We start from the raw sequence: 11514 nt of genomic DNA on the forward strand, positions 1-11514 counted from the left end.
TGATGGGCTGTCACGGGTGAGCCTTCGCTTCCGAAAGCTTCAACAGCCATGACCATCTCAGCACCATGCTCGGTAGCCCCCTCAGTGGTGGCTAGTGGGAGCCTGCTGAGTGCATCGGCTCAGTTTTCGGTGCCCGGTCTGTGCTGAATTGTGTAGTCATAGGCAGCTAACGTGAGTGCCCACCTCTGTATGCGGGCCGATGCGTTTGCATTTATGGCCTTGTTGTCGGCCAAAAGGGACGTTAGGGGTTTGTGATCTGTCTCCAGCTCAAATTTCCTGCCAAACAGGTACTGGTGCATTTTCTTTACCGCATATACACATGCGAGCGCCTCCTTTTCTACCATCCCGTAGCCCCTTTCTGCCTGGGACAGACTCCTGGAGGCTTGGCATTGACATGCTGCAACACACACCCGACACCATAGGACGACGCATCGCACGTTAACACAAGTTTCTTACATGGGTCATATAGCGTTAACAGATTGTTGGAACATAACAAATTGCGTGCTCTATTAAAAGCCCTTTCCTGGCTGTCCCCCCAGACCCATTCGCGACCTTTGCGTAGGAGCACGTGTAGCGGCTCTAGCAGCGTGCTCAATTTGGGAAGAAAGTTACCAAAAAACTTCAGGAGCCCCAGGAATGAACGCAGCTCCGTCGTGTTACGGGGTCTGGGTGCTCTCTGGATCGCTTCTGTCTTGGATGCAGTAGGGCTGATCCCGGCTGCTGCTACCCTCATCCCCAGGAATTCTACCTCTGGAGCCAGGAAGACGCACTTCGCCTTTTTCAGTCGCAGACCTACCCGGTCCAGTCTGCGTAGCACCTCCTCCAGGTTGTGGAGGTGTTCTTCAGTATCGTAACCCGTAATGAGGATGTCGTCCTGAAAAACCACCGTCCCTGGAATCGACTTGAGGAGGCTTTCCATATTTCATTGGAAGATCGTGGCAGCCGAACGAATCCCGAACGGACATCTGTTGTACTCAAACAACCCCTTGTGTGTCGTGATGGTGGTCAGTTTCTTCGACTCACTCGCCAGCTCCTGGGTCATGTAAGCTGAGGTCAGGTCCAATTTTGAAAAAAGTTTGCCACCGGATAGCGTCGCAAAGAGGTCCTCCGCTCTCGGTAGTGGGTACTGGTCTTGGAGTGACACCGATTGATGGTGGCCTTGTAATCGCCACATATCCTGACCGACCCATCCGCCTTGAGCACCGGCACAATCGGGCTCGCCCAGTCACTGAATTCGACTGGCGAGATGATGCCTTCCCTCAACAGACGGTCCAATTCGCATTCTATCTTTTCCCGCATCACGTATGGCACTGCTCTGGCCTTGTGGTGTACTGGTCTGGCGTCCGGGTTTATGTGAATCACTACCTTGGCCCCCATGAAAGTGCCAATGCCAGGTTGAAATAATGAGTCAAATTTGTCCAGGATCTGTGAGCATGATACTCGCTCCACAGAGGAAATTGCATTGACATCGCCCCATTTCCAGTTCATGACAGCAAGCCAACTCCTCCCCAGTAGTGCAGGACCGTCCCCTGGGACAATCCAGAGTGGCAACCTGTTCTCCGAATCTTTGTGGGTCACGACTACCGTGGCACTGCCTAGCACCGGAATGATCTGCTTTGTGTAAGTCCGTAGCTGTGCGTCAATCGGCGATAATTTTGGCCTCCTGGCCTTGGATGCCCACAACTTTTTGAACTGTTTGATACCCATCAGGGACTGGCTGGCACCCGTGTCTAACTCCATTGATACTGGGATGCCATTGAGGAGCACTTTCATCATTATCGGTGGCGTCCTGGTGTATGAACAGTATACGTACTCCACATGAACTCGCTGAACTTCAGCTTCCAGCGATTTCCCCCAGTGTCCATTTCTGCAATTTCTGCAGGTATTTTGCTCATCTCTGCAAACTCCGGCTGAATGTATGCCTCCACGCCTCCAGCATGAGTTGCGGTTTGAAACAAAAGGTCCCTTGCCAGTCGATCGTCCCTGACTGCCCCTGTTATTGTCCTTGAGTGCACCATTAACAGGTGTTGATGGCCCCATTACTGGCCGCATTGTCCCTTGCAATGGCGTGAATCGCTGTTCAGTTTGCCATTGTCTCTGTCGAACTCCCCCTCTGGGTTCGACTACATGTTGGGGCATGCCTGACAGCCCTTGTCTGCCTGGAGAACTGTGTGCTGCTTTAACAATGTTTAATCTCTGTCCCAACCATTCCTTAACACAGTACCTCTCGTCTGTTCTGCTAGTGGCCATGCTCGCGTGGTTTAAATCCCAGTTTCTTGTCGCCATTGATACGTCCTTACTACACAGTATAAATGCACACGAGGCCCATGCTTGAGAGAAGGTCAGTCTGTGACCTGTCCTTTATTCCTTAGCACTCAAGTGATCAAGGTGGGTGGAGCTTCCCCTTTTATACCTGAAGGTCCAGGTTAGGAGTGTCTCCCACCTAGTGGTCAGTGTTCTCACGGTGTACAACTTAGGTCAGTTTATACATGGGTTACAATGCTGGTTGAATACATGACAGAGGGCAAAAGCCTTTTCCAGATGAGGCTAATGAGGCCTTAGTCATTGAGGTGGAGACTCGGTGGGGCAATTAACCCAGGGTGGGCGTGGGAACCCTCCACCCTGGATTTATCAAAAAATATGGGCGGATATCGCCGCTCTCGTTACATCGGCGGTCTACGACAGGCGTGAGGCAGATCAGTGTCGCAAGCACTGGCACAGTCTTGTCGCATCGGCAAGAGTAAGTATTAAATTATTACATTTAAAATTATCATGATGCACTGACTCATTAATTAGAATGTAAATCTGCCGGATTGTAATTAAACTGGGTAATCTTGGGTAGCTTCCCTGTTAACATTTGGACTGGTATCGGAGCCTGCGCCCTTCTACTCTAATTATGCTGAGATGCCTTAAATTTAATCAACAGTATTAATTATTATTTAAAGGCTTAGATCGAAAATTGTGGCCAAAGGAATGACTGGAAACAGACAGACTGCAAACATTCGGCATTTCTACCACTTTAGTTTCGAAGGAGCATTATTAAATTATATCACTTTTGTGTGCTGTGAGCAACTCTTTAACTTGGGCACCGTCTCCTTTTTGGTTATGTTGGTGGATGGGGCACGACTGAGCACTGAGGGGTCCGGTCAGATTTACCCAGACTGTGTGCGTCTCTCCGGCTGTTGTCAGTCACACAGTGACCCAGCCTGGACTGGGAAAGAGCTGCCCTGGTTCATTGTCTGCCCTGGGACACTTTGGGACATTAGCTCCTGCCACATGGAAGTCTCCAAGCACAGCCCATGGACACGGTGCACCTCCCATTACAGTCCTGTCTTTGCCGAGCTCACCAGCAGTGCTGACGCCCCCCCCCCCACCACGCCGTCGGGAACTTCCTTCGATTCCAATAAACCGGCTCCCTCCCCTCAGGCACTGAATGGCACGGCCCGTGGATGAAGCCTTTCCTGGAGATTGTACGTGAGAAAGATGGTGTCAAGCTTTAGTTCCTAAATACGATCTTATTAAATATTTTCTCTGAACATAGATATTATAACCATGTATCCATTGGATACAAACCGTTTTAGCATATAACGTTAATGTTAATGATGAATAGAAACATAGAAACATAGAAAATAGGCGCTGGAGTAGGCCATTTGGCCCCTCGAGCCTGCACCGCCATTCAATAGGATCATGGTTGATCATTCCCTCAGTACCCCTTTCCTGCTTTCTCTCCATACCCCTTGATCCCCTTAGCCGTAGCCGTCTTGAATATATCCAATGAACTGGCATCAACAACTCTCTGCGGCAGGGAATTCCATAGGTTAACAACTCTCTCAGTGAAGAAGTTTCTCCTCATCTCAGTCCTAAATGGTCTACCCCTTATCCTAAGACTATGTCCCCTGGTTCTTGACTTCCCCAACATCGGGAACGTTCTTCCCGCATCTAAACTGTCCAGTCCCGTCAGAATCTTATCCGTTTCTATGAGATCCCCTCTCACCCTGGGCCTCTATTCACTCCAGTGAATAAAGGCCCAGTTGATCCAGTCTCTCCTCATATGACAGTCCAGCCATCCCTGGAATCAGTCTGGTGAACCTTCGCTGCACTCCCTCAATAGCAAGAATGTCCTTCCTCAGATTAGGAGACCAAAACTGAACACAATATTCCAGGTGAGGCCTCACTAAGGCCCTGTACAACTGCAGCAAGACCTCCCTGCTCCTATACTCAAATGCCGTAACTATGAAGGCCAACATACCATTTGCCTTCTTCACCGCCTGCTGTACCTGCATGCCCACTTTCAGTGACTGATGAACCATGACACCCAGGTCTCGTTGCACCTCCCCTTTTCGTAATCTGCCGCCATTCAGATAATATTCTGCCTTCATGTTTTTGCCCCCAAAATGGATAACCTCACATTTATCCACATTATACTGCATCTGCCATGCATTTGCCCACTCACCTAACCTGTCCAAGTCACCCTGCAGCCTCTTAGCGTCCTCCTCACAGCTCACACTGCCACCCAGTTTAGTGTCATCCGCAAACTTGGAGATATTACACTCAATTCCTTCATCTAAATCGTTAATATATATTGTGAAGAGCTGGGGTCCCAGCACTAAGCCCTGCGGCACTCCACTAGTCACTGCCTGCCATTCTGAAAAGGACCCGTTTATCCCGACCCTCTGCTTCCTGTCTGCCAACCAGTTCTCGATCCACGTCAGTAATTACCCCCAATACCATGTGCTTTGATTTTGCACACCAATCTCTTGTGCGGGACCTTGTCAAAAGCCTTTTGAAAGTCCAAATACACCACATCCACTGGTTCTCCCTTGTCCACTCTGCTAGTTACATCCTCAAAAAATTCCAGAAGATTCGTCAAGCATGATTTTCCTTTCATAAATCCATGCTGACTTGGTCTGATCCTGTCACTGCTTTCCAAATGCGCTGCTATTTCATCCTTAATGATTGATTCCAACATTTTCCCCACTACTGATGTCAGGCTAACCAGTCTATAATTACCCGTTTTCTCTCTCCCTTCTTTTTTAAAAAGTGGTGTTACATTAGCTACCCTCCAGTCCATAGGGACTGATCCAGAGTCGATAGACTGTTGGAAAATGATCACCAATGCATCAACTATTTCTAGGGCCACTTCCTTAAGTACTCTGGGATGCAGACTATCAGGCCATGGGGATTTATCGGCCTTCAATCCCATCAATTTCCCTAACACAATTTCCCTCCTTCTCACTAGACCCACTGTCCCCTATTACATTCGGAAGGTTATTTGTGTCTTCCTTCGTGAAGACAGAACCGAAGTATTGGTTCAATTGGTCTGCCATTTCTTTGTTCCCCATTATAAATTCACCTGAATCCGCTGTAAGAGACCTACGTTTGTCTTCACTAATCTTTTTCTCTTCACATATTTATAGAAGCTTTTGCAGTCAGTTTTTATGTTCCCTGCAAGCTTCCTCTCATACTCTATTTTCCTCCTCTTATTTAAACTCTTAGTCCTCCTCTGTTGAATTCTAAATTTCTCCCAGTCCTCAGGTTTGTTGCTTTTTCTAGCCAATTTATATGCCTCTCCCTTGGCTTTAACACTATCCTTAATTTCCCTTGTTAGCCATGGTTGAGCCACCTTCCCCGTTTTATTTTTACTCCAGACAGGGATGTACAATTGCTGAAGTTCATCCATGTGATCTTTAAATGTTTGCCATTGCTTATCCACCGTCAACCCTTTAAGTATCCTTTGCCAATCTATTCTAGCCAATTCACGCCTCATACCGTCAAAGTTACCTTTCCTTAAGTTCAGGACCCTAGTTTCCGAACTAAGTGTGTCACTCTCCATCTTAATAAAGAATTCTACCATATTATGGTCACTCTTCCCCAAGAGACCTTGCACAAAAAGATTGCTAATTAGTCCCATCTCATTACACATCACCCAGCCTGCCCTCTCGGTGGTTCCTCGACATATTGGTCCAGAAAACCATCCCTAATACACTCCAGGAAATCCTCCTCCACCGCATTGCTACTAGTTTGGTCAGCCCAATCAATAGATTAACGTCACCCATGATAACTGCTATACCTTTATTGCACAAATCCCTTATTTCTTGTTTGATGCTGTCCCCAACCTCACTACTACTGTTTGGTGGTCTGTACACAACTCCCACTAGCGTGTTCTGCCCTTTGTAATTCCGTAGCTCCACCCATACCGATTCCACATCATCCAGGCTAATGTCCCTCCTTACTATTGCATTAATTTCCTCTTTAACCAGCAATGCCACCCCGCCTCCTTTTCCTCTCTGCCTATCCTTCCTAAATGCTGAATACCCCTGGATGTTGAGTTCTCAGCCTTGGTCACCCTGGAGCCAAAAAAAAATAGCATGTGGGGTGATTAATTTTGGATTACAATATCTGTTGTGTTTCCGTAATAGTACCTAGTCAATTAGCTTATGCCATGCTCTTGTCACGTTTGCAGAGGAAGATATCTAAGAATCAGGCAGAGCGGAGGCGGACCGGAGGAGGGCCTGCTGAGCCACACCCTCTCACCGATCTGGAAGAACGTGCCATAGCCTTAGTGGGCACCCATAATCATTCTGCCACCCGTGGTGATGCAGATCCCGTTGTTGCGTCACGAGAGTAATGTGTAAACCAGTGGTAATTTAAAGTAATTTAATGCCATTTGATTATAATATATAAATGATGTAATGTTAAGCATGCAGCTTCTGTACTCTTTTGTATTCTCGTGTTAATCACGCTCTCGTTCACATTTATTGCAGTAGTGTTGCTCCTCGAACATATGCCTGCGCAGCGCAAGCATTTTCATGTCTCCCCTTCTCTTCTACTAACCTCAATTATGTTTTCCAGCTCCCCAGGTGCAACGGGAGGCCCCTGCAGCATCATCAATACCACTGCAGGTCATGCTGACCACTGAAGAAAATACCACTGAGGAGGAGGAGGACGATGAGCTGGATATATCATCTGTGGTACCTGCGGCCACTTCATCCTCAATGGATGAAGTAGCGGGGCCAAGCGACTTGCAGCAGAGCACTCCGAGTTGTCCAGTGCCCACACCGACCCCGCGGAGGTTGAGTCGACGAGGTAGACACGCGCTGCGACGGGCAGATGTCAACGAGGACATGGTGTCTCTTCGAGGGCGAGTGTCAACATAGGTCGAGAGTTCCTCCAGTTGATTGGTGGGCTGACCGGCAACATTGCCACACTATCTGCCTGAATAACAGAGGGCATGGGGCAGATAGTTGGGGCAATGGGACGAACCACGCACTCTGTTGATGCCTTGCGGTATGCAATATTTTCAGGATATGGCACTGCATCCCAAGGTGCCGTACCACCAAACAGCATGGCAAATGCAAGACAGGAGGATGAACTTCCTTCTGACTTGGAAAACGTTTCTTTGCAAACATCTTCTCTTCAAACCACTGAGATCATTCTGCCGATGTCACCGCCTGCCGCCCCCCTTCCCACACACATAGCAGCAGCCCTTGAGGTGCTCTGTTGCAAGAAGTCTTGGTCCCGTTACTGCGGAATTGAGTGGGAAAGTGGGGGTTAGGACCAGGGGGGTCAAGTTAGAGGAGGGAAGCATGGCCACAGATAGGGCGAGGTTGGGGGGGGGGGGGGGGCTTTATTTTCATGTATTATTATTTTTAAAAATGTGTTCATTGTTGACTATTGGGGATGGTGGGAAGGCGTTCTCGTTATATTGTTGTTTCCAACATTTTGTTCACTGTTGGGGGTTGGGGGGGGTGGGTTTATAGTTTGTTAAAAAATATTTTAAATATTTTTTTAATTTATTAAAACATTTTATTGAACTTTACAATTGTTGTGAAGTGTCTTCTAATAACGTAAGGTAAAACATCAATACAAGGTTTGGAAACAATAACCATGACCAGACCAGGCCAGGCCAGGATGAAACGTAACGTTACGCAACTGTCACCAACGTAACTTCACGCAAAGCGTTCGTTTATGAGCTGCTGATGCAACAGTTTTGCAGCCGCGTAACTACCACGGGGCTTTACCAGTGGTGTGTGAGGGGGGGGGGGGCGGGGAGAGGGGGGGGTGGGGGGGTGGCATGCGGGCATGGGTTCATCGCCAGGCTGATTGTCCTCCCCAAGGTCCTCGTCCTCCTCCTCCGCCTCCCCACTCTCCTGAGGTGGACCGGCGGTTCCATCTGGCAATTGTTGTCCTCTCCTGATAGCTAGGTTATGCAACATGCAGCACACCACAATGAACTCAGCGACCTGCTCAGGGTGGTATTGTAGGGTGTCTCCAGAGTGGTCCAGGCATCTGAAGCGCTGCTTCAGCACTCCAATTGTCTTTTCGACGATATTGCGTGCGGCTATATGGTTTTCGTTGTAGTGCTTCTCGGCTTCTGTCTGGGGCTTACACAGGGGCATCATGAGCCAGCTGGCAAGGCCATATCCTTTATCCCCCAGCATCCAACCGTGACCTTGTGGCTGACTCTTAAACAGGTCAGAAACAGTGCTCTCACACATGATGTGCGCATCATAGATGCTCCCTGGAAAATTTGCATTTACTGCCATGATTATTTGCTTGTGGTCGACAACGAGCTGTACATTCAGGGAGTGGAATCCCTTTTGGTTCTGAAACACCTTTACATCCTGTAAAGGTGCTCACAGGGCGATGTACGTACAGTCTATTGCTCCCTGCACCTTGGGGAAGTTTGCTTTTCTCGAGAACAACAAAGCCCTCTCACTCTGCCTCCCTGGTCAAAGGGAAGTTTATAAAGTAAAGGGCTTCAATCACCTGTCGAATGCAGCAATGTGTGGCGTGCTGAGAGATACCGCAAATGTCGCCAGCTGAGGTCTGAAAGGAGCCTGATGCATAGAAGGAAAGTACTGCAGTAACCTTAACCTCAATGGACAGTGCAGTCCTGATGGTGCTGGTAGGCTGCAGATCTCCCTTAATTAGCTGGCATATCTCACTGATGACCTCCTTTCAGAATCACAGCCTTCTAATGCACATGTTATCGGACAAGTCCAGGTATGATCGCTTATCTCTGTAAATGTGCTGGCTGTAACGTCTCCTCCCACTCAGCAGTCTGCCACTTCTTTGATTGAGCATATAATGCTCTTCAATGAATCTTCTCCCAACTCTAAGCTGCAGCATGTGAGTAGTCATCAATACTGGTTGAGAAATTACAGTCCCCATCACTATAAATGCCCTAATCTGTCTTCTTAAGTTGTCCTCAACAAATACAATATAAACTGCAAATTAACCACAATGTGATTAGATGATTGGCAAGATTCAAAAACGCCCTTAAAATCACTCACAAATTGCATCTCCTTCCAACCACTTGTAGTAACATTTTATTAAAGATCCTCTGAGTTACAAAATGGCGTCCGTAGCGCCGAGTTAAGGTCAGATGATTGCTATCATATATCCAGACATGTTTACTGCTTTTACTATTATATTTGATGTGCCACCAGAGGGCACTACTGTGGGAAACTTGTACACCAGCTGTATGGTCACTAAGGTGTGCCACCAGAGGGCACTTCAGTGGGAGACTTGTAAGTTACCTGTACAGGTGTGCCAGGCCTAGTATAAAAGGCAGGCCACCATGTGTGATCATCACTCTGGAGTTATATTAAATGAACTAAGGTCTCTACAGTTCAAGTGCAATACTTTGCCTCGTGGAGTCATTATCAGAGCACCTAAAGACATAACAATTGGCGACGAAATTACAGACTTTCACGCGAAAATGGCTAACTTTGGTATGTTGCACCAGTTCGCCGATGGGGATGATTGGGACACCTTTGTGGAGCGGCTCGACCATTTCTTCACAGCAAATGACCTGGCAGGTGATGATCCGGCCTCGCTGGCTGATAAGCGCAGAGCTATCCTGCTCACCAGTTGTGGGCCCACTGCCTATGGCCTCATCAGGGACTTGCTGGCACCAGCGAAGACAACAACCAAGACGTATGAGGAGCTCGTAATGCTGAACCAAAAACAACTTAAGCCCAAAGAGAGCATCCTCACAGCCAGACACCGGTTTCACACTCACTGATGGCCCGAAAGCCAGGAAATCGCGAAATATGCTGCAGACTTCAGTAGGCTGGCGGCACCGTGTGATTTCAGCAAACATCTTACCGAAGCGCTGCGGGATATCTTTGTCATCGGAATTGGCCACAAGGGCCTTCTTCACAGGCTACTATCTGCGGATACCACAGTCACACTGCAGAAGGCCATCACCACGAGCCAGGCATTCATGACCTCAACCTGCGACTCTAGGCGGATGACTCATCCTCAGATTTCAAAACCAGCAAATACTGTACACAGACTGGCACCTTTTAGAGGCTGGACTGTAGAACGTGAATCTCCTCAGGGAAGAGAGAACAGGTCCCCGAGTCCCTTAACTCAGAGTCCGCCGAGGGGAGCTAACCGAGTAGCACCATGCTGACGTTGCGGAAGAAATCACCGGGCTCACCAGTGTCATTTTAAGGACTATGTATGCAAAGCATGTAGTGCAAAGGGTCACCTCCAGCGAATGGGTAAAACGTGTTGATGAAGAGTCTGCAGAGGGCCCGAACGCACCTTCCAGGCTCCAGTGGCAGGACACCTGAGGAAGAAAATCGGATCCAAAGGCGACTTCCCAGTTTCGGTGGCAAAAGCTGGGGAGAAGAGGATCACAGCAGTTGACATTGTGGATGGAAGAAAGATGGCGCCCAAACCATGATGTGAAGGGCTGAAGAAAAAGATGGCGGTGGCCAGACCACGAGGTGCAGTGCTGATGGAGCAACATGTGGTATCAAGCGAAGAAGATGGTTGGGGTAAAGATAGCAAGGCTCTGTTAAAGGAGGCCAACAACCCACCACACTTAAAGGGACAGTTCCACATTCTCAATCAATGTAACAGCAACTGTGAGTTAAATGTAAAGCTTGTAATTGATGATCAGAGTTTTCTACATGTAATAAGCAAAGAAAAGTCGTGCGATTGCAATTGGAGCTACAGTTTATCTACAATGAGTAATGAAATGTCGTGCAATGCAGGATTTCAACTGTATTCAGATAATATAGCAGGCAAACACCCATCGGGAGCACACAGGTCCAGCGGGCTACCCAATGCTGTAGCCTGCGCCCCCGAGACCAGAGTGATGCACCACGGAGTGTGGCCACAAGCAGCTAATGTAGACAAGCTGCAGAGCAAGCGATCTCAGGAGGGCAACGGCACCGGTATCGATACCCTGCCCCTGATCGGCTCCACCTCTAAGGCACCCAATGGCATCAACCGCCATGAGCCTGAAAGAGCAAACTGTGCTAAGGCGCAGCCCCCCGACCCTATCGCCACCAAGGCTACACCTGGGAACGAAGGGTCATCCACAATGGTTCTCCCAAATGAGCCCGGACCAGCCAGGATCCCAAACCAAATAACGCCCAGGCAAGCGAGTCAGCAGTTCCCTACGCACTGCTAGACGACTGCTCCTCAGGGAGCAGCAGTGACCCGGGGCGTAAGGAAAGGACAGGGAGGTCACAGGCATCTGTGAACCTGCCC

This window comes from Pristiophorus japonicus, chromosome 4, assembly GCF_044704955.1.
Source record: "Pristiophorus japonicus isolate sPriJap1 chromosome 4, sPriJap1.hap1, whole genome shotgun sequence".
Classification (NCBI taxonomy): domain Eukaryota; kingdom Metazoa; phylum Chordata; class Chondrichthyes; family Pristiophoridae; genus Pristiophorus; species Pristiophorus japonicus.